Source organism: Triticum urartu, chromosome 1A (assembly GCF_056163025.1).
Source record: "Triticum urartu cultivar PI428250 chromosome 1A, HENAU_Tu73, whole genome shotgun sequence".
Lineage (NCBI taxonomy): Eukaryota > Viridiplantae > Streptophyta > Magnoliopsida > Poales > Poaceae > Triticum > Triticum urartu.
The window spans coordinates 499,320,743-499,342,319 of NC_141873.1; positions in this window are offsets into that span (position 1 = coordinate 499,320,743).

A 21,577-nucleotide genomic window follows, 5' to 3' on the forward strand; every position below is an offset into this window, starting at 1 on the left:
TTAGCCTTGGGCTTCTTCTCTTCTGGGTTTGCGGCAGGCAGCTCGAGGAGGGAGAGACGCCCTTCCTCAGCCCTGGCGCACTTGGTTGCCAAGTAGAACAGCTCCAAGGAAGTGCACAGGTCTTCATGCATCGCCAGCTCCTCCTTCATCTTGACATCGCGCACGCCGTCGGAGAAGGCTGAGATGATGGCCTCCTCAGTCACCTTGGGAATCTTGAGGCGTGCGTTGTTGAAGCGCTGGATGTACTTCTGCAGGGTCTCCCCGGGTTGTTGCTTGATGCGGCGCATGTCGCTCACAGCGGGTGGCCAGTCGCGAGTACCTTGGAAGTTGGCGATGAAGCGGGTGCGCATCTCGTCCCAGGATGAGATCGTGCCTGGAGCCAGGTTCAGGAGCCAGGTGCGGGCCCCGTCCTTGAGTGCCATGGGAAACCAGTTCGCCATGACCTTCTCGTCTCCGTTGGCAGCTTCGATGCCCAGCTCGTAGAGCTGGAGGAACTCCGCAGGGTCAGCCGTGTCGTCGTAACGAGGAGGCAGGTCTGGCTTGAACTTGCCGGGCCACGCGACGCTACGTAGCTCGGTGGTGAAGGCACGGCAGCCTGCTGTGGCCACGGGAGGCCTTGGGTGACGGAGAGCTTGGTCTTGCATGTCCCCGCGCGCTGCAGTTGGGTCTTGACGTGCGGGAACAAGAGCATGATCACGACGTGCTGGAGCAGGGAGCGCCCGGGCAGCTTCTTGCGGGCGAGGGACTTCCTGGCAGCTCTGCTCTCGCTGCGCTGGCACCTGACGGAGCGGGTTCCGCCCAGGGGCCACGTGCCTTGGATCCATGGTGCCTTCTTGAGGAGGAGGCGGCCGGGGCGCTGCCGGAGCTTCGTCGCCCGCGCGGGGCGGGGTGCGGTGCAGCGGAACGGACGGCGCAGGAGAGCCCCCTGCGGCGCGGATGAGCTCGGCGACACGGTCGAGCCATTATTCGTAGACGTCATCGACGGGACGGTAGCGCAGGAGCTTGTTTGCCGCGATGAGCGCAGCTCGAGCCTCCATGGGTGCGCGGAGCGCGCGGGACGAAGAACCAGCTGGGGTGAGCGAGGGAGTTGCGGTGCGGCTGTCTTGCCGCACGGACGGATGCTGAGATGATGCTTGCTGCTCGTCCCTCGCCGGGCCAGTGGCGGCGTTGACGGCAGGTGAAGGGGAACGGTGAGGACGCCCGCTGACAGGAGCCGTCTGGGCGATGCGGGAAGCGAGAGCGGCCCGACGCTCGGCGCGGGCCCGACGAGAGTCAGACATGGGCGCGATGGTCGAAGGAGAACGGGGTGGTGGAAGATGAATTCCGGCGCACCCCTACCTGGTGCGCCAAATGTCGGATTTCGGGTTCCGGCAGACCCTTGAGGTTCGAACACTGGGGTGCGCGCAGAGATTTCGGCTCCTATCTACCTGCACCCCTCCGCCTCGCTGAGATCTAAGCTATGGAAAGAACAACACGAGAGACGCAGGGTTTATACTGGTTCGGGCCACCTTTGTGTTGTAATACCCTACTCCAGTGTGTGGCGCGGTGGATTGCCTCTTGGGCTGATGATGATGAACAATACAAGGAAGAACAGCCTCGCGAGGGTCTGTTCTTGGCTGGGGCGATGAACTGCTGGGAGGAGTTCAGTCACCCTTCTCTCTCTCTCTCCGATTGTCGATGCCCTAATTCTTGAATCTCTCTAATTCTTCGTTCTCCCTCTCCCTGATTCTCGATGCCCCTCTCCCCTGGGGGTGGCTAGTCCTATTTATGGAGGCCCTGGTCCTCTTCCCAAATATCGAGCGGGAAGGGAGCCAACAATGGCGGGCTAATTTGAAGGGGGACAGCTAGTACCAGCTATCTTGACAAAAGTAGTCTTCGCCTGCACAAAGCTCTGGTGGTGACGCCGTCTTGGGCTCCACAATGACCTCCATCTTGCAGTCCTCCTGGTCTTGGTCTTGTTGCACTGAAATGGCAACCTTTGCCTGATGCCTCGGTACTCCGCGGCTGCGCTTGCCCCCTTTGCACCAAAGAGGAAAGGAGGACACTGCGCGGGCTGGCACCCGCCTGGCGCCCTTGGTCGTCATGGTTTGCGTCACGGGCACCTCGTGAGGTACCCCGCCTTGATCTCTCCGCCTCCTCGCGAGCCAGCCTGATGAGGTCGTGCCTGAGGAAGCTCCGCGTCGTCCGCCCCGCGAGGCTTGGCCCCTCGCGAGATTCTTGGGTCTGTGTTGGTGAAGATGGGCCGTGCCGGGCCCCTCTTTGAGCCACGCCGCAGGCCGCAGGCAGGCAAGTCTGGGGACCCCTGTTCCCAGAACACCGACAGTTCCTGTTTAAAGAACACTTCATCTAATTCCCTTCTTTCATTCATAAACATATCATTTTCATGGTCTAGCAAATAATGTTCTAAAGGATCACTAGGAGGTACGGCAATAGAAGCAAGACCAATAATTTCATCCATACTTGGTAATTCTTCTTCACGGTGTTGTCTACTAAATTTAGAGAAATTAAATTCATGAGTCATATCATCTAAACCGACAGTAACAACATCTCTCTTGCAATCTATGGTAGCATTAACAGTATTTAAGAAGGGTCTACCAAATATAATGGGACAAAAGCTATCTTGTAGGGAACCAAGAACAAGAAAATCAGCAGGATATTTAGTTTTCCCACACAAGACTACAACATCTCTAACAATTCCCATTGGTGAAATAGTATCTCTATTGGCAAGTTTAATTGTGACATCAATATCTTCTATTTTAGCAGGTGCAATATCATGCATAACTTCTTGGTATAAGGAATAAGGTATTGCACTAGCACTAGCACCCATATCACATAAGCCATGATAACAATGATCTCCTATTTTAACAGAAATAACAGGCACGCCTACCACAGGTCTAGGTTTATCTTTATCACAGGGTTTAGCAATTCTCGCAGTTTCATTACAGAAATAAATAACATGCCCATCAATATTATCAGACAAGAGATCTTTAACAATAGCAATATTGGGTTCAACTTTAACTTTCTCAGGAGGTGAATATGTTTTAATATTGCTTTTACGAACTACAGTTGAAGCTTTAGCATGATCCTTTATCCTAACAGGAAAAGGTGGTTTCTCAACATAAGAAGTAGGAACAATAGGATCATTATAAGTGATAGTCTTTTCTTCAACTTTAATAGGTGCAGCTACTTTTACTTCTATGGGAGGATGATATTTAAACCACTTCTCCTTGGGGAGATCAACATAAGTAGCAAAAGATTCACAGAAAGAAGCTACTATCTCAGAGTCAAGTCCATACACTGGTAGAAAAAGGGCCTATAGTCCTGGTTCGTAAGGGCCTTTAGTCCCGGTTCAGGAACCGGGACTAAAGTGTCGGTACTAATACCTCCACCCTTTAGTCCCGGTTCAATCCAGAACCAGGACTAAAGGCCCTCCACGTGGGCAGTGCGCAGAGCCCAGTCAGGAGACCCTTTGGTCCCGGTTGGTGCCACCAACCGGGACCAAAGGGTCTCCTGACTGGGCTCTACGCACTGCCCACGTGGAGGGCCTTTAGTCCCGGTTCTGGATTGAACCGGGACCAAAGGGTCTCCTGACTGGGCTCTGCGCACTGCCCACGTGGAGGGCCTTTAGTCCCGGTTGGTGGCACCAACCGGGACCATTAGGCATCCACGCGTCAGCACTTCTGTGGCTGGGGGTTTTGTTTTTTTTGAAGGGGGGGGGGGGGGTTGGGGGTTTTAGGGGGTTAATTTAGGTGTTTCATATATTGTGTTAGCTAGTTATAATTAATAGAGAGAAGTGTCCTCTGTTATGTCTGTGCTTGGTCGACGCTACGTACTATACATACGTATATAGAGAGGACTAGACACGCTAGCTAGCTAGTAAGCAAACGAAGGAAACAGAAGATCGTCATGAACATATATGCATATATACAGAGAGAAGTGATATCGACCACCTCTCCTTCTCCGAGAGATTGGTCGAACAACAAGTTCTCGTATATCTATCTGACACTACCGGCTACATATATACAGTAATTATCTCTTACAAATATAATCATACGGACTCAGGGTTAACATAGAATTCTCCGTCTTCAGGGATCACGTGGTCAAGAAAGAATGCCGCCAATTCCTCTTGAATTCCTCGCATGAGAGATGGTGCTAGGAGTTCATCCCGCTTCCGAAACATCTAATTTAAAGAAGGGGGTCAATACATATATATATGAATGAATGAAACTCAACACAAATGATGGTAATAAAATAAAATTGTGAATGTTGTTATTTACGTACTTCATATTGTTCGTCAGTGTAGCCCCGCTCACAGGTCGTGTGGTGGATGGACTCGCAAACATAGTAACCACAGAAATCATTCCCTTGTTGCTGCCACAACCACTTTACAAGAAATAGAGGTTAATCAAACTGATAAGCAAGAATGCCAAATGGTATTGATGAAACTTGCGCTTGAATGACTAGTAGATGCGCTTAAAATGCTACTATAGCTAGTACTTACTTTCGGGTGTCTAAATTGCAGCTCCTTCGACAGTCCCGGAGCTTTTCTGGTGAATTTTCTCCAAACCCTGTCGGACAAAGAAAACAATTACTTGATATATCAGGAAATGAACAAAGTTGCTGATATGGTGGATAATGATCGATTTAACTTACTTCTCGAGTATTTGAGTCATGTCTGCATAGTCCTTGGGATCTTTTCGTCTTGAGTCTAAGACGGTTACTAGTCCCTGCTCAAGCTTAATATGTAGGAGAATATAGTGGAAACTGCACACGCATGCATAACTCATCAATTACATTACTATAACCTTGACTAATATATAAGGGAAACCGAATATGCACAAGACAGTAACACTCACTTGAAGTTGTAAGGAAAGAGTATTATATCTTTGTTTTGATTTATTATCAACGATTCTAGCATGCTGGCCTCGGTTTCTGCGTCATGAAATTTAACCTGAGTTGCATCTATGAGATTTGTGTTAATGAACCCAATATCACTGACTTGTCTTTTCTTCAATTCGACGATCTTCAATCTGCATAATATAGTGAGGATGATTATAAATACATGCAATGAAAGAGCTAAGCTATATAGAGAAACTTAATGACAGAAGTAGTACTACTTACAGACAGTAGCAGGTGACAGTTGCTTTATCGAGGGCCAATTGATTGAAGAACTGATAGAACTCCTCAAATGGAACAGGCAACAGATCAATTCCAACGAGGTCATGCTCCGGTTTAACTCTCGCATACAAAGTACTCCTCCCCCCAGAGTCTCTGCAGATTTTCAAGTACCAATCATGCAATCTTCGCATCATCGTTGATAGAGATCTTTCATCTTTGACGAGAGGCTTCCCGTACTCGTATCTTTGTATCTGCACGTCCATGGGGTCATAATGTACTTCGTCGGGCAGGTAATCTGCAGGATTGCTATAACCGGGCACCATCCTCGGATCATTATCGACGTTGTGGCTAGGCACCTTGAGCGGGGGGCACGATTGCTTCGCTTGTTCGCCGAGCTGGGCAATTTGTTTCCCAGCTCGTCGTTGTTTCAGCCTTTGATCACTGACAGTACTTCCCGACCGCTCCGGTTCGGCAAATTCCTTTCCAATAATGCGGTCATAGTTTCCTTTCGGCGAATCAGACTTCGGTGGTTTTGTCAGGGCAGCCAGAGTGCACTTCACTTTCACCCGATCTACCTTCTCCTCCGGAGGTGGATGTTTCTTTGCTTTCACCCCTTCAAAGAATTTCTTCACTTCTTCTCGCGCGATCTCGGCGTTCTCCTCCTGGGTCCTCTCGTATGGTAACTTCTCTGGAGTCTTCAGAGAAGGACCGAATCTGTATCGTCGGACACTACATCCACGTCCCACAAGTGACGTGGGCGTCGAAGCCCGCGCCACTTGTGGGATGTGGGTGTAGTGTCCGACACCGACGGTACATGTATCTCACACCGACGATACTTTCTATTTAGGGTTTCTCCTCTACTGCTCCTCGACCTCTCGACGACACTCGTTCCCGATAAAATAAAGAGGAAGAAGAAGAAGAAAAAAGAAGAGAAGAAAGAATAGAGGAGAAGACTTCCTCTTCTTCCTCTCCTGTTCTTCTCCCTCTTCTTCCCCTTCTTCCTCGCCTCTCTCATGAATGTCCGACGTTCTCGACCCCCCCCACGCGTCGAAGAAAAAAAAGAAAAAAAAGAGGAGAAGAAGAAAGGAATAGTGGAGAAGAAGAGAAAATAGAAAGTATTCTATTTTCTCTTCTTCTCCTCTATTCCTTTCTTCCTCTCCTCTTCTTTTTCTTCTTTTTTATTCTTCTTATTTATTTCTCCTCGTCTTCCTCTCCCCTCTTCTTCTCCTTTCTTCCTCTTCTTATTTCCTTTTTCCTCTCATTCTTTTTCTTCTTCTTCCTTCCTTAAAAATACATGAAGTAGTATTGCTTGTTTTTTTTAAAATAATGATCAAATATAAATTTTAGAAAAAAGTAAAGGTTTTTCCTAATTCATTGTTCATATGAATATACAAACATTTGAACATATCATCATATATATTAACATACATTTTCTTTGCATATGCATATGAACATACATACATACATTTTTCTTTCATATGAACATACATACATACATTTTCTAAAAATCTGAACATACATACATATAAACATACATACATACATTTTCTAAAAATCTGAACATAAACATACATACATATGAACATACATACATACATATAAACATAACATACATACACAAAAATTTCTAAAAATCTGCCTAAAAAAATCTAAAAATCTGCCTAAAAAAATTATATGAAAAAAAGCATACATCATCCATCCATCCATATAATGAACATATACATCATCCATCCATCCATATAATCAACATATGCATATGAAAAAATATTATATGAAAAGGATCGAGGGGACCGGGACTAAAGGGTGGCATTGGTCCCGGTTGGTGCCACGAAACGGGACTAATGCCCCCTTTAGTCCCGGTTGGAGCCACCAACCGGGACCAATGCCCTTGTGCTGCCCGCGCCCATAAGTTTAGTCCCACATCGCTAGTTGAGAGCAGCCGGCACTGGTTTATAAGGTCAGCTGCCTCCTCCCTCCTGAACTCCTCTGAATAGCAGGCCTATGGGCCTAATTTGACACTGCTTTGCCTGTGGGCCTATTGGGCCTTCTGCGGGCCTGAATCCTGGCCCATGTAGGGTTTCTAGTCGTATTCAGGCCGTGGAGGCCCAGTAGGTGGCATTTTTTTTGGTTTTTTCTTTTTTATTTCTATATTTTTTTGTTTTTTTATTTTTTTATTTCTACTTAAAACTGATACTTACAGTTTTTTAGTGATTTCTTTTTGCTTTTAGGTCACAAAAATTATAAATTTTCTGTTAGTGCCATTAGTTTTAAATTTTAAATAGTTTAAATTTGAATTTTTAAAAATTTGTGTGAATCACTAGTTTATGAATAACTTTACTATAAAATTAGAATTTTTTTCTTCTTTGCTATTTATTTTTATGAATCACTAGTTTGTGAATCACTAGTTTATTTCTATTTAAAATTAGAATAACTTTACTATTGATTTTAGGTCACACAAATTATATTCTTTTTGCTATTGAAGAATATTATAGTTTTATTTTAGTTGATCATAACATAATATTTTAATTGATTGTTTTTATTTTCATAAAAGTTTTGTAGTTCATTCTGTTTGCTATTAATTCATTCTTTGAGCTAAATGACTCTGAAATTGGAAAGCATTTCAAAATGAACTCTGAAAAGGTTGAAAGTTGGCATGGTATCATCATTTCACCCACATAGCATGTTCCAAAAAGTAGAGAGGGTTACGACAAAAACTTGATGCACTTCGTGTACAAAATGGACAATCACTTTCGAAGTATCAAAGTTTCGAACCATAAGACATGAAAGCATTTCAAATGAACTCTGAAAAAGTTGAAAGTTGGGATGGTATCATAATTTCACCCACATAGCATTTGCTTATTGCGGGAGAAAGTCTTCACTTTTTATTTGCTTGTGTCATTTGCTTATTGCGCCGTAACCATGGATAATCTTCATTGTTTATCAGGATGCTTGGGTCAGCCTTGACATTGAAGGGAGGAATTTCATGAAACTTTTCATAATCTTCAGACATGTCTGTCTTGCCGTCCACTCCCAGGATGTCCCTTTTTCCTGAAAGAACTATGTGGCGCTTTGGCTCATCGTATGATGTATTCGCTTCCTTATCTTTTCTTTTTCTCGGTTTGGTAGACATGTCCTTCACATAGATAACCTGTGCCACATCATTGGCTAGGACGAACGGTTCGTCAGTGTACCCAAGATTTTTCAGATCCACTGTTGTCATTCCGTACTGTGGGTCTACCTGTACCCCGCCGCCTAACAGAATGACCCGTTTGCACTTAAACAAAGGGACCTTAAAATCAGGTCCGTAGTCAAGTTCCCATATGTCCACTATGTAACCATAATATGTGTCCTTTCCGCTCTCGGTTGCTGCATCAAAGCGGACACCGCTGTTTTGGTTGGTGCTCTTTTGATCTTGGGCGATCGTGTAAAATGTATTCCCATTTATCTCGTATCCTTTATAAGTCAATACAGTCAAAGATGGTCCCTTGGACAACAAGTACAACTCATCACAAACAGTGTTGTCACCTCTGAGACGTGTTTCCAACCAACTGCTGAAAGTCGTGATGTGTTCACATGTAATCCAGTCGTCGCACTACTCCGGGTGTTTGGAGCGCAGACTATTCTTGTGTTCATCGACATACGGGGTCACCAAGGTAGAGTTCTGTAGAACTGTGTAGTGTGCTTGAGACCAAGAATATCCGTCCCTGCATATTATTGAGTCTCTTCCAAGAGTGCCTTTTCCAGTCAGTGTCCCCTCATACCGCGATTTAGGGAGACCTATCTTGTTAAGGCCAGGAATGAGGTCAACACAAAACCCAATAACATCCTCTGTTTGATGGCCCATGGAGATGCTTCCTTCTGGCCTAGCGCGGTTACGGACATATTTCTTTAGGACTCCCATGAACCTCTCAAAGGGGAACATATTGTGTAGAAATACGGGCCCCAGGATGACAATCTCGTCGACTAGATGAACTAGGATGTGCGTCATGATATTGAAGAAGGATGGTGGGAACACCAGCTCGAAACTGACAAGACATTGCGCCACATCACTCCTTAGCCTTGGTACGATTTCTGGATCGATCACCTTCTGAGAGATTGCATTGAGGAATGCACATAGCTTCACAATGGCTAATCGGACGTTTTCCGGTAGAAGCCCCCTCAATGCAACCGGAAGCAGTTGCGTCATAATCACGTGGCAGTCATGAGACTTTAGGTTCTGAAACTTTTTCTCTGGCATATTTATTATTCCCTTATATTCGACGAGAAGCCAGTCGTGACCTTCATACTGAGCAGGCATTCAAAGAAGATTTCTTTCTCTTCTTTCGTAAGAGCGTAGCTGGCAGGACCTTTATACTGCTTCGGAGGCATGCCGTCTCTTTCGTGCAAACGTTGCAGGTCCTCTCGTGCCTCAGGTGTATCTTTTTTCTTCCCATACATGCCCAAGAAGCCTAGCAGGTTCACGCAAAGGTTCTTCGTGACGTGCATCACGTCGATTGAGGAGCGGACCTCTAGGTCTTTCCAGTAGGGTAGGTCCCAAAATATAGATTTCTTCTTCCACATGGGTGCGTGTCCCTCAGCGTCATTCGGAACAGCTAGTCTACCGGGACCCTTTCCAAAGATTACGTAGTGTAAATCATTGACCATAGAAAGCACGTGATCACCGGTGCGCATGGCAGGCTTCTTCCGGTGATCTGCCTCGCCTTTGAAATGCTTGCCTTTCTTTCGACATTGATGGTTGGTCGGAAGAAATCGACGATGGCCCAGGTACACATTTTTCCTGCATTTGTCCAGGTATATACTTTCAGTGTCATCTAAACAGTGCGTGCATGCGTGGTATCCTTTGTTTGTCTGTCCTGAAAGGTTACTGAGAGCGGGCCAATCGTTGATGGTCACGAACAGCAATGCCTTAAGGTTAAATTCCTCCTGTCTGTGCTCATCCCACGTACGTACACCGTTTCCATTCCACAGCTGTAAAAGTTCTTCAACTAATGGCCTTAGGTACACATCAATTTCATTGCCGGGTTGCTTAGGGCCTTGGATGAGAACTGGCATCATAATGAACTTCCGCTTCATGCACATCCAAGGAGGAAGGTTATACATACCTAGAGTCACGGTCCAGGTGCTGTGATTGCTGCTCTGCTCCCCGAAAGGATTAATGCCATCCGCGCTTAAAGCAAACCATACATTCCTTGGGTCCTTTGCAAACTCATCCCAGTACTTTCTCTCGATTTTTCTCCACTGCGACCCGTCGGCGGGTGCTCTCAACTTCCCATATTTCTTTCGGTTCTCACTGTGCCATCGCATCAACTTGGCATGCTCTTCGTTTCTAAACAGACGTTTCAACCGTGGTATTATAGGAGCATACCACATCACCTTCGCAGGAACCCTCTTCCTGAGGGGCTCGCCGTCAACATCACCAGGGTCATCTCGTCTGATCTTATACCGCAACGCACCGCATACCGGGCATTCGTTCAGATCCTTGTAGGCACCGCGGTAGAGGATGCAGTCATTAGGGCATGCATGTATCTTCTCCACCTCCAATCCTAGAGGGCATACGACCTTCTTTGCTGCGTATGTACTGTCGGGCAATTCGTTATCGTTTGGAAGCTTCTTCTTCAATATTTTCAGTAGCTTCTCAAATCCTTTGTCAGCCACAACATTCTCTGCCTTCCACTGCAGCAATTCCAGTACGGTACCGAGCTTTGTGTTGCCATCTTCGCAATTGGGGTATAACCCTTTTTTGTGATCCTCTAACATGCGATCGAACTTCAGCTTCTCCTTTTGACTAATGCATTGCGTCCTTGCATCGACAATGACCCGGCGGAGATCATCATCATCGGGCACATCGTCTCGTTCCTCTTTATCTTCAGCAGCTTCACCCGTGGCAGCATCATTGGGCACATCGTCTGGTTCCTCTTGATCTTCACCAGCTCCCCCCGTTGCAGCATCACCGTATTCAGGGGGCACATAGTTGTCATCGTACTCTTCTTCTTCGCCGTCTTCCATCATAACCCCTATTTCTCCGTGCCTCGTCCAAACATTATAGTGTGGCATGAAACCCTTGTAAAGCAGGTGGGAGTGAAGGATTTTCCGGTTAGAGTAAGACCTCGTATTCCCACATTCAGTGCATGGACAACACATAAAACCATTCTGCTTGTTTGCCTCAGCCGCATCGAGAAACTCATGCACACCCTTAATGTACTCGCGGGTGTGTCTGTCACCGTACATCCATTGCCGGTTCATCTGCGTGCATTATATATAATTAAGTGTCCAAATTAATAAAAGTTCATCATCACATTAAAACCAAAGTGCATACATAGTTCTCATCTAACAACATATAGCTCTCCAGAGCATCTAATTAATTAAATCATACATTGAAACTATGTAAAACATTTCAATGCGAAAACAAATGCGATCATAATCGCAACCAAGGTAACAATTGATCCAACGGCATAATGATACCAAGCCTCGGTATGAATGGCATATTTTCTAATCTTTCTAATCTTCAAGCGCATCGCATCCATCTTGATCTTGTGATCATCGACGACATCCGCAACATGCAACTCCAATATCATCTTCTCCTCCTCAATTTTTTTTATTTTTTCCTTCAACAAATTGTTTTCTTCTTCAACTAAATTTAACCTCTCGACAATAGGGTCGGTTGGCATTTCCGATTCACATACATCCTAGATAAATAAAATCTATGTCACGTTGGTCGGCATAATTTTCATAAACAATAAATGAACCAATAGTTATGAAGATAATATACATACCAAATCCGAATCATAGACAAGACGAGGGCCGACGGGGGCGGATACCAAAACCATCGCACTATATAAGATGCAATAATAAATGTAAGAAAATGATACAAGTATCTATCTAAACAGACAAGTAAGAATATTTTTCCTTTCAGAAAGAATATAAGAACAAGAGGATCACCACGGTGGTGTCGGTGATGAGATCAGCGCGGGTGATCGACGGCGGTGAAGACGGGGACGGGGCATGACGGACCGCTAAATCTAGACAAATCTCGAGGAAAATGGAGCTTGGAGGTCGAGCTTCGAGAGGAGAAAGTTTAAGTAGTGTGGCTCGGGCATTCCATCGAGCACCTCATGTGCATAGGAGGTGAGCTAGAGCACCACAAACCCCTCCCCTCGCCGGCCAGAGAAAAACAGAGCACTGGAGTGCTCTGCTCGCGGGCGAGGGTATATATAGGCACCTCAGGCCACCAACCGGGACCAATGGTGGTGGGCCAGGAGCGAGGCCCATTGGTCCCGGTTCGTCCCACCAACCGGGACCAAAAGGTCCAGACGAACCGGGACCAATGGCCCACGTGGTACGGCCGGCCCCCAGGGCTCACGAACCGGGACCAATGCCCACATTAGTCCCGGTTCTACACTGAACCGGGACTAATGGGCTGAGCCGGCCTGGACCATAGCCTTGTTTTCTACTAGTGATATTTAGTGCTAAATTTATGAAAAATATTGGTATCCATAAAAGATTTAACACAATCATAACTAGGTGTCATACCTGACTCCTTACCATTGTCGAGGTCCCAGTCTTCAGAGTTGCGTTTAATTCTTTCCAATAAATCCCATTTGAATTCAATAGTCTTCATCATAAAAGATCTATCATAGTTCTTTTGATAAGTAAGAGTGTCGAACCCAACGAGGAGCAAAAGGAAATGATAAGCAGTTTCCAGCAAGGTATTCTCTGCAAGTACTGAAATAAGTGGTAACAAATAATTTTGTGATAAGATAATTTGTAAAGAGCAACAAGTAACAAAAGTAAATAAAGTGCGGCATGGTGGCCCAATCCTTTTGTAGCAAAGGACAAGCCTGGACAAACTCTTATAAGATGTAAAGCGCTCCCGAGGACACATGGGAATATCGTCAAGCTAGTTTTCATCACGTTCATATGATTCGCGTTCGGTACTTTTATAATTTGGTATGTGGGTGGACCGGTGCTTGGGTGCTGCCCTTACTTGGACAAGCATCCCACTTAAGATTAATCTCTATTGCAAGCATCCGCAACTACAACAAAAGTATTAAGGTAAACCTAACCATAGCATGAAACATATGGATCCAAATCAGCCCCTTACAAAGCAACACATAAACTAGGGTTTAAGCTTCTATCACTCTAGCAACCCATCATCTACTTATTACTTCCCAATGCCTTCCTCTAGGCCCAAAATAATGGTGAAGTGTCATGTAGTTGATGTTCACATAACACCACTAGAGGGGAGACACCATACATCTCATCAAAATATTGAACGAATACCAAATTCACATGACTGCTAATAGCAAGACTTGTCCCATGTCCTCAGGAACAAAAGTAAGTACTCACAAAGCATAAACATGTTCATAATCAGAGGGGTATTAATATGCATATAGGATCTGAACATATGATCTTCCACCAATTAAACCAACTAGAATCAACTACAAGGAGTAATTAACACTACTAGCAACCTACTAGCAGCAATTCCGGACTTGGAGACAAGAATTGGATACAAGAGATGAACTAGGGTTTTGAGATGAGATGGTGCTGATGAAGATGTTGATGGAGATTGCCGTCTCCCGATGAGGGAAGCGTTGGTGATGGACGATGGCGATGATTTCCCCCTTCGAGAGGGAAGTTTCCCCGAAAGAACAGCTCCGCCAAAGCCCTAGATTGGTTCCGCCAAGGTTCTGCCTCGTGGCGGTGGAGTTTCGTCTGAGAAGATGGCTTATGATTTTTTTTCCATCGAAAGACTCCATATAGCAGAAGATGGCCACCAGAGGGCCACCAGGGGGCCCACGAGGTAGGGGGCGCGCCCTGGGGGGTAGGGCGCGCCTCCCACCCTCGTGGGCAGGGTGTGGCCCCCCTGGTGATTTTCTTCCACTGAGTATTTTTTATATATTTGGAATACACCTTTCGTGAAGTTTTAGGACTTTTGGAGCTGTGCAGAATAGGTCTCTAATATTTTCTCCTTTTCCAGCCCAGAATCCCAGTTGTCGGCATTCTCCCTCTTTATGTAAACCATGTAAAATAAGAGAGAATAGGCATAAGTATTGTGACATAATGTGTAATAACAGCCAATGATGCAATAAATATTGATATAAAAGCATGATGCAAAATGGACGGATTGGGCATCATCAAGAGGGTCCTACCTCTTCGGGTGTTTGGCGCACGGGCCATATTTCTTTTATTACTCACTTTGCATGAATTATTAATCATGCAACCTTTTTTATTACTATTATCTCCAGCTTGCACTATCTTCTGTGCATAGGTAAATGATTCAGATTGGGCAGCGTTGTCACCTTGGCTGGACTGGGGGCTTCGTCATCACTTCATTAACCCATGCCAGGGACTTCGGCGTCACTCTGCCGGCCTGCATTGGTTGAGCCGTGTCACTACCTCAGAGTGCCGAACTCCTTGGTCGGACACCTTGGGCTTGGAGGCTGGGACCTCGGCCATGCCGAGGACTGCGAACCTTGTCGGATCTGTCACAGATCAATGGGCGTCTTCGTCCCACCACAAGCCCGAATCGCGTCATCAACACCGAGCACATTAACCAGCTAAGTTGCTTTCATGCTCAAAAACTTTCAGTTTTAAATTTTGTTCGGTTCGACCAAGCATTATACTTTTTGGCAAAAAGTTATTTTGACAAAATTCCTTATCAAAACTTTGTTTATGACACACCAATTCAAATACCCCATTTATTTAGGGGATTCCTTTATTAAGCCTTTCCTCTTGCATATGATTATACTTGTATGGCTTCGTTCCTTGTTCGTGTATTACGCCACAATATGCACCATGTTGACTTAAGTGTTTCGCAAGCTGGGTTGCCTGGCTCCTGTGCTTACCCCTACGTTCCTGATTGTTCGGCTAGGCGGTAAAGGGAGCACATCTGTGATTGTTACTACCAGGTCATCCGAGTTAGTACCTCAAACTGGGTGAAGCCCAAAGCTAGCGCTCTTATTGTTTTCAATCATGGCCGGTACACAACAGAACTCATGAGTACAAAAAATCTGTTGCACAAGTCTCATAGTAACAATGAGCAACCGAAGAAAGGTATCGGTGGGGGCACTATTTTCTTCGAAGATGCTTCTTACACTTCGTCAGTAATATGGCATAAGTTCCCTGAGCGCGCTTTGTCTGTTACAGCCTTATGGCCTGATTGCCTGGTTATCGGAAACATCGTCGATATTCTCGACAGGTGGAGTACATAACACTTTTCGGCCCTTGACCGAAGAGGGAGAAGCCGATGGTTGGTTAAGACGCGTTTAAAGTTCGGGTGAACACATATATGATATAAGTACTTTGGTACATACAATCATTATACATAAAATTCTTTTACCCAAGTCACTTGAGGGCTCTTAAAATTTATTTGAGTTGTTTTGTAGTAAATGTGTTTTCTTCTTGGTCGTTGCAAAGTCTTTTTCTACCGCTCCTTTTTCGACTCGAGTGTATGGTCAATAGCCGGATAGCATGTCTTCTCTCTAAAAGTTACTTGAGTTTAGTTTGCTAAACTGACCTCGGAGAAGTACTCCACCTTTGGGATAAGGAGCTTGAAGCCGTAGGCTGACCCGCGTGAAGTCTTAAGATTGGATGTGGCATGTTAAACCATGGCAGAAGCATAATTTTTTTTCCAATTTTCGGATTGGCACCGGACACTTGATCTTGTTCAGACGTCAAGTTTCTACAGACTTTTTTGGTTTTCCAAGCTTATGGCACTTTTAAACTATTTGTGTGTTTCCAGCATAAGTCTCGTAGTGCAATGCCGGACACCTTTAGAGATTCGGCAAAAACATTGTCGGATATTGCTATATATGCATTGGTTTCAAATTGTGTCTTCAGTCAAATAGTTGGGTTGCCCGGCTCCTGTGCTTGCCTCCTACGTTCCCCTTTGTTCGGCTAGGTGTGCAAAGGGAGAACCACTGCGATTGTGCTTCCAGCTCGCATGGTTAAGCACCTTGGTGGAGAAAGCCGAAAACTGACTGTCACAATAAGCGTAAACTAGTCAGCAATCTGATGACTATGTTAAATGACAGGACGTTCATAACATTGGCCGAAGTGTTTACGGCTTGACCTCGGCTGTCGCCGAACACTAACCGGGGGCTCATAGCCAGCTTTCCCAGTTTAAAGCTCCTATGACTAAGTGAAAGTTATAAAGCCCGCATATCTGATTGCCTCGTTTCCGCAAACACAACTGCCTTCGGGCACTGAGACGTCGGCTAAGGGTTGTCTTGTTATTGTGGAGACACCCTGCGTAGTATCTACAAAGGGGTAGATGTCACACCCTAGCTGGTTCATGCATTAGAGTGTTGCATCATGTCTACTTCTACAGAAACTTTAAATGGGGATGACAGAACCCCCAGCACCCCCTGGAAACAACTAGGGTTTACTAATTTTTTTTCAATGAACCCAAAATGCCCTTCACAAAATGTTCGTCATTTCTGGTTTGGGCTAAAACCCCTGGCAAAAATGGTGCACTCTTTTCTAGGACATTCTGGATTCTTTGAATTAAATCATAAGTATTTGAATTTGGGCATTTAAATGCTATAAAATGTTTTAAATGCCCAAATAATTCTGGATTTAAGTGAGGGATGTCAGGAATAATCCCAACAGAGCCCACAATTATTTTCAGGATTTTAGTAAGTGCCTAAGTATTTTTAATAAAGCCCTAAAGTTACAGAAAAATAGAAAAAGAAAACAAAACATGAAAAGAGAGAGAGAGAAAGGACAGAGGCCACTTACCTGGCTGGCCCGTGCCAGTCATCACCTACCTCTACCAGTAGGCAGAGGAGGGACACCGCGACGCCGTCGAGCTCGCCACGCCACTTCTCTGACTGCCCGCCGTTGCCCGCGCCAGCGTGACGCCTCGAAATGCCTCCGTGGCGCCGCCCCGACCCCCTGGACACCTCATTCCTCCCCCCCCTCGCTCTCTCCCTCGCTCCCCCGAAGCCATGGCCGATGCTGCCGCAGCCACGCCACCGTAGCTCTCACGTCCACCGTCGTCCTCACGCCGCCCCGTCGTGTCCATGAGCTCCGTCACCATCCTCTCCGTCGAGCAGCCCGAGCCCCGAGCGCTCGCGCACCCTGCTTCGTCGTATTCGAGCTCGACTCCACCGAGCACTGCCGCAGATCCCCATCACCGTCGCCGCCGCATCAGTTCGTCCCCGACCGCGCCGTCTGCTCCTACGTCACCTCAGTGAGCTGCTACACCTCCCCATCCTCCCCGCTTGCCTTCTTGTGCACCATAGCGACCACACCGAGCTCGCCCGCACGCGCCGCCGCCTCGGCACATCGCCGTCGTGGCCACAGCCACGCTGGCTCGATTCCGAGCATGCCATCGCATTCGTCGCAGCCCAAGCAGCCCGTAGCACCATTCCACGCGCCTCGCCGTGCCCCGCAGCCTCGGTTTCGACCTCGCCCAAACTCCGGCGGCCGCCAAGGTCGTCGCCGGCGACGTTTCCGGCCACCCTAGCTCCACCCACTGCCACCACTCGATGCATCTCGCTCCCCGCATCATGCAGCTGCTCTCCACCATCGATTTGGTCGTCGGAGACGCAAACCCGAGCCCCTCCGCCGCGTCTGGCCTCGCCGGCGGCTAAACGCCGGCGGGTTTGACCCGTGGACTTGACTAGGTAGGCCAGGTTGACTTCCCCCCAGAGCCTATGACAGGTGGGGCCGGCCTGTTAATTAGTTTAGGATTAGTGCTAACTAATTTTAGCTAGTTTAGGTCACTGACATGTGGTCCCAGGCCCCACTGACAGTTAGTTAGTACTAACTTAATTCTGTTAGTTAGCTGAGCCACTGAAAGACGGGGCCCACCAGTCAGGTTTGACCTGGGCTGGCGCCTTTGACTCGCTGACATCACAGTGACGCAGTGCTGACGCAATTATTCATTTTCTGGATTTATTTTTATATAGGAAATTCCAAAAAATAGCCAAAACTTCTAAAAATCATAGAAAATCAACCATAGCTCCAAATCAAACAAATTATATATGAAAAATGATCAGAAAAATTCAATCTATCCATCTGTAATGGTTTCATGCATACCAAACCACTTTAACTTTGTTGTTTAGGTGAAACAAGATAACACACTCATTATGCATAAGAACTTTAACCTTCATTTGAATCTTTGATTCAAATGGACCCATTTCAACTTGTTTCACATTGCATTAGGCAGGACACATCATTTTGGCATGTCATAGCATGCATCATATTGTTGCATATTGTCATGTGTTGATTATGTTCTGTGTGTCCTTTGTGGTAGGTTCTGCCTCCGAGGATATCTCCGAGTATCCAGCTGAAGGGCAGTACCCTACTACCACTCCATCAGGCAAGCAGCTCCATTGATCATATCGATACAAACCCATGTTCTCGCCTCTGCTCTCATTTACTGCATTAAGACAACAACGTTTCAAACTACTGTGTGCTGTGGTAGTTGAACCCTTATCCTCTGCATGACCTGTCATTGCCACAGTAACTAGATGAAACCCACTAGCATGTGTAGGAGTTGATTGAGCCATGTATGTGTTTCCTACCTTGCTATGCCTGCTATGCTTAGAGTTGTGTCAGGTCTGGTTCATCTGGGTGATGGGCTAGAGTGAAATGATTATGTCGGTAATGTGAGGGATGTGTTGAACATGATTTGGTAAAGGTATCGATGAGAGGCCATGTAGGAGTACATGGTGGGTTGTTTCATTGAGGTCGTCCATAAGAACTGAGATCTGTATGTGTGATTTAAGATTCAGTTACTACCATACATTGGGCTCGAAACCAATGGACCCTCTCGGCTTCTTAATCACCCTAGTACTCTGTCCAGGAGTTGCAATTAGTTTCTGGTGTTTGTAGGTTATGTGTTGGCGGCCGTGCATAGCGCTGACCCTAGGGGTGGGCTATGTTGCGGTAGATACACTGTGGCCGGGTATGCCGGGCGCCTGTTTGGCGTCTCGGGACCCTGTTCACAACGTTCGGGGCCGTATGTGGAAACCTCGGCCGGACTCCCTGCGGATGGAACCTGGATAGGCAATAAACCTAGACTAGAGACTTGAGTGTTTAGGTAGGCCGTGGCCGACACCCTCGTTGGGCTTCCGCTTGAAGGTTGCCGAGTGCATGTCGTCTAAACGGCGGTAAGTGGTGAGAGCGTGTATGAAGAAGTACACCCCAGCAGGGTTAACGTCATATATTCGAATAGCCGCGTCCGCGGTAAAGGACCACTAGGTTTCCTATACAGTTCATAGACAAGTTAGTGGTTACTACTAAAAGACTCAAGATAAGTGTGAGCACCGAGGATGGCTCTCTCGTAGGATGACGAGGGAGGATCCCCGGTGGAGTATTGTGTTGGTGATTAGTGGACTCGTGTGCGAAAACTATTTTACTAGTGGTGTCTCGTAGGATAGCTTAGCCAAGAGTCAAAGCTGGCTTGCTGCAATAACTCCACCACCTTCTTGAGAATGAGCATGTATAGTAGGTTCTGTTGTAAGACTTGCTGAGTACCTTTGTACTCATGTTTGCTTAATTACTGTTTTCAGACGACAACACCGCCCCCTCCGATGGGTTTTATGTAGACCTCGACATCGATGAGTGACTTGCCACCCAGGTGGTGATCCTGGCCATGGAGGGCCCTATGTAGATAGACAGGCTTCGAGAAGCCTTCTTTCTTTCTAGTGTCTGTACTCAGACTATTTGCTTCCGCATGTGCTTGTATGCTTGTATGACTTGAGTGTCGGGTCATGTGACCCCTACCTGTATGAACATGTTATGTATGGCTCTCTGGAGCTTTTAAATAAAGTACTTGAGTTGTAGAGTTTTGTTGTGATGCCATGTTGTATTTGCACATATCGAGCATATTGTGTGTATGATTGAAATGCTTGGTATGTGTGGGATCCGACAATCTAGTTGTTTATCCTTGGTAGCCTTTCTTATGGGGAAATGTAGTCTAGTGCTCCTCGAGCCATAGTAGTCCGCTACATCCCGGTTCACCAGAGTCCTGCTAGCCCAGCACTACTGCTCAGGACACTTGACTGGCCGGCATGTGTTTCACTTTGTTCCTATGTCTTTCCCTTCGGGGAAATGTCACGTGGTGACATCTAGAGTCCTTCCTAGCCTGCTACAGCCCGGGTTCCCCGGAGTCCTGTTAGCCCAGTGCTACAGCCCGGATTCACTCGCTGATGACCGACATGCTCGATGTGATTCATGTATGCCTGTCTGCATAGGTCTGTGCCGATTTGGGTTCACGACTAGCCATGTCGGCCCGGGTTCTCTGTCATATGGATGCTAGCGACACTATCATATACGTGAGCCAAAAGGCGCAAACGATCCCGGGCCATGGTAAGGCGACACCCGTGGGGATACCGTGCGTGAGGCCGCAATGTGATATGAGGTGTTACCGACTAGATCGATGTGACTTGGAATCGGGGTCCTGACAGCGTTGGCATCAGAGCCGGACTGCCTGTAGGTTTGTTGAGCCAAACTGGTCGATGTCGAGTCTAGAAATGCTTTAGTTATATGTTGGGGAATTGATTGTGGGAGGGAACGTAAGGCTCTCTTACTCCTTTACCTTATGCCCTCTGATCTGAGTCATTCTCTTCTCATTCAACGTGGGTTAAGGACTAGGCTCTCTTCTTCTATCAGGTTCACGTGTTACTAATCCGTAGTAGCTTATAGGATTGTTGTTACAAGCCTCGGTACAGTTTCTACTACTTTTAGTATGTTGCTAGTTGAATCAGAACCTTGGTATGACGTTGTTGAGTGGTATTGCAAACTGTTGTGGATGTCTCAAATCTTTTTTTGAGCATTTACAGCCGTTATGTTGTCCGATTTCCCCTAAGAAATTCTAATGCCTTTGCATTATTCTGTGCTTTCAGATGGCCACCCGTTCGCAGAACCAAGTGGTTCGTCTGACCCGGTGCCTCGATGTGCCCGGCCACACGGCCATGTTGGTTCGAGTGATGGTCGAGTCAGGCTATCGGTGGTATCCGGAATATACCGTCGAGGAGCAGTTCAAAGACTTCAACTAGAGCCAGTACCTCTGTACCGTCAGGATATATCCCTCTTATCCTCGAGCCACTGAGCCCCTTCACTGTTCCTATGGACTTGGGGTCACTATTGAGATGTCTGTGCAGGATGCAGCCTATTCAATGATGACTATCATTCGAGCCAGGACGGCCTTGCTACAGAACACTGATTTCCGTTACATGCCAGCCTCACTTCCTGGAGCACAGGAGTACTATCAGGCTTTGTACTATGACTCTTCACATGAGGAGTCACTACTCCGCACCACTATTGAGATGCTCGAGGATAAGGACCGCAAAAATCGGGCCTTGTGTATGGAGCTTTTCCACACTCGTTTTGATCATTGGGCCACTTTAACTCGGTTTGCACCCGCGGTGCAGGCAGGATACATGGACATGAGGGACTTGTACCCTGTACGGTCTGGATTGCCGGATTGTATGGAGAGGTGCGATGT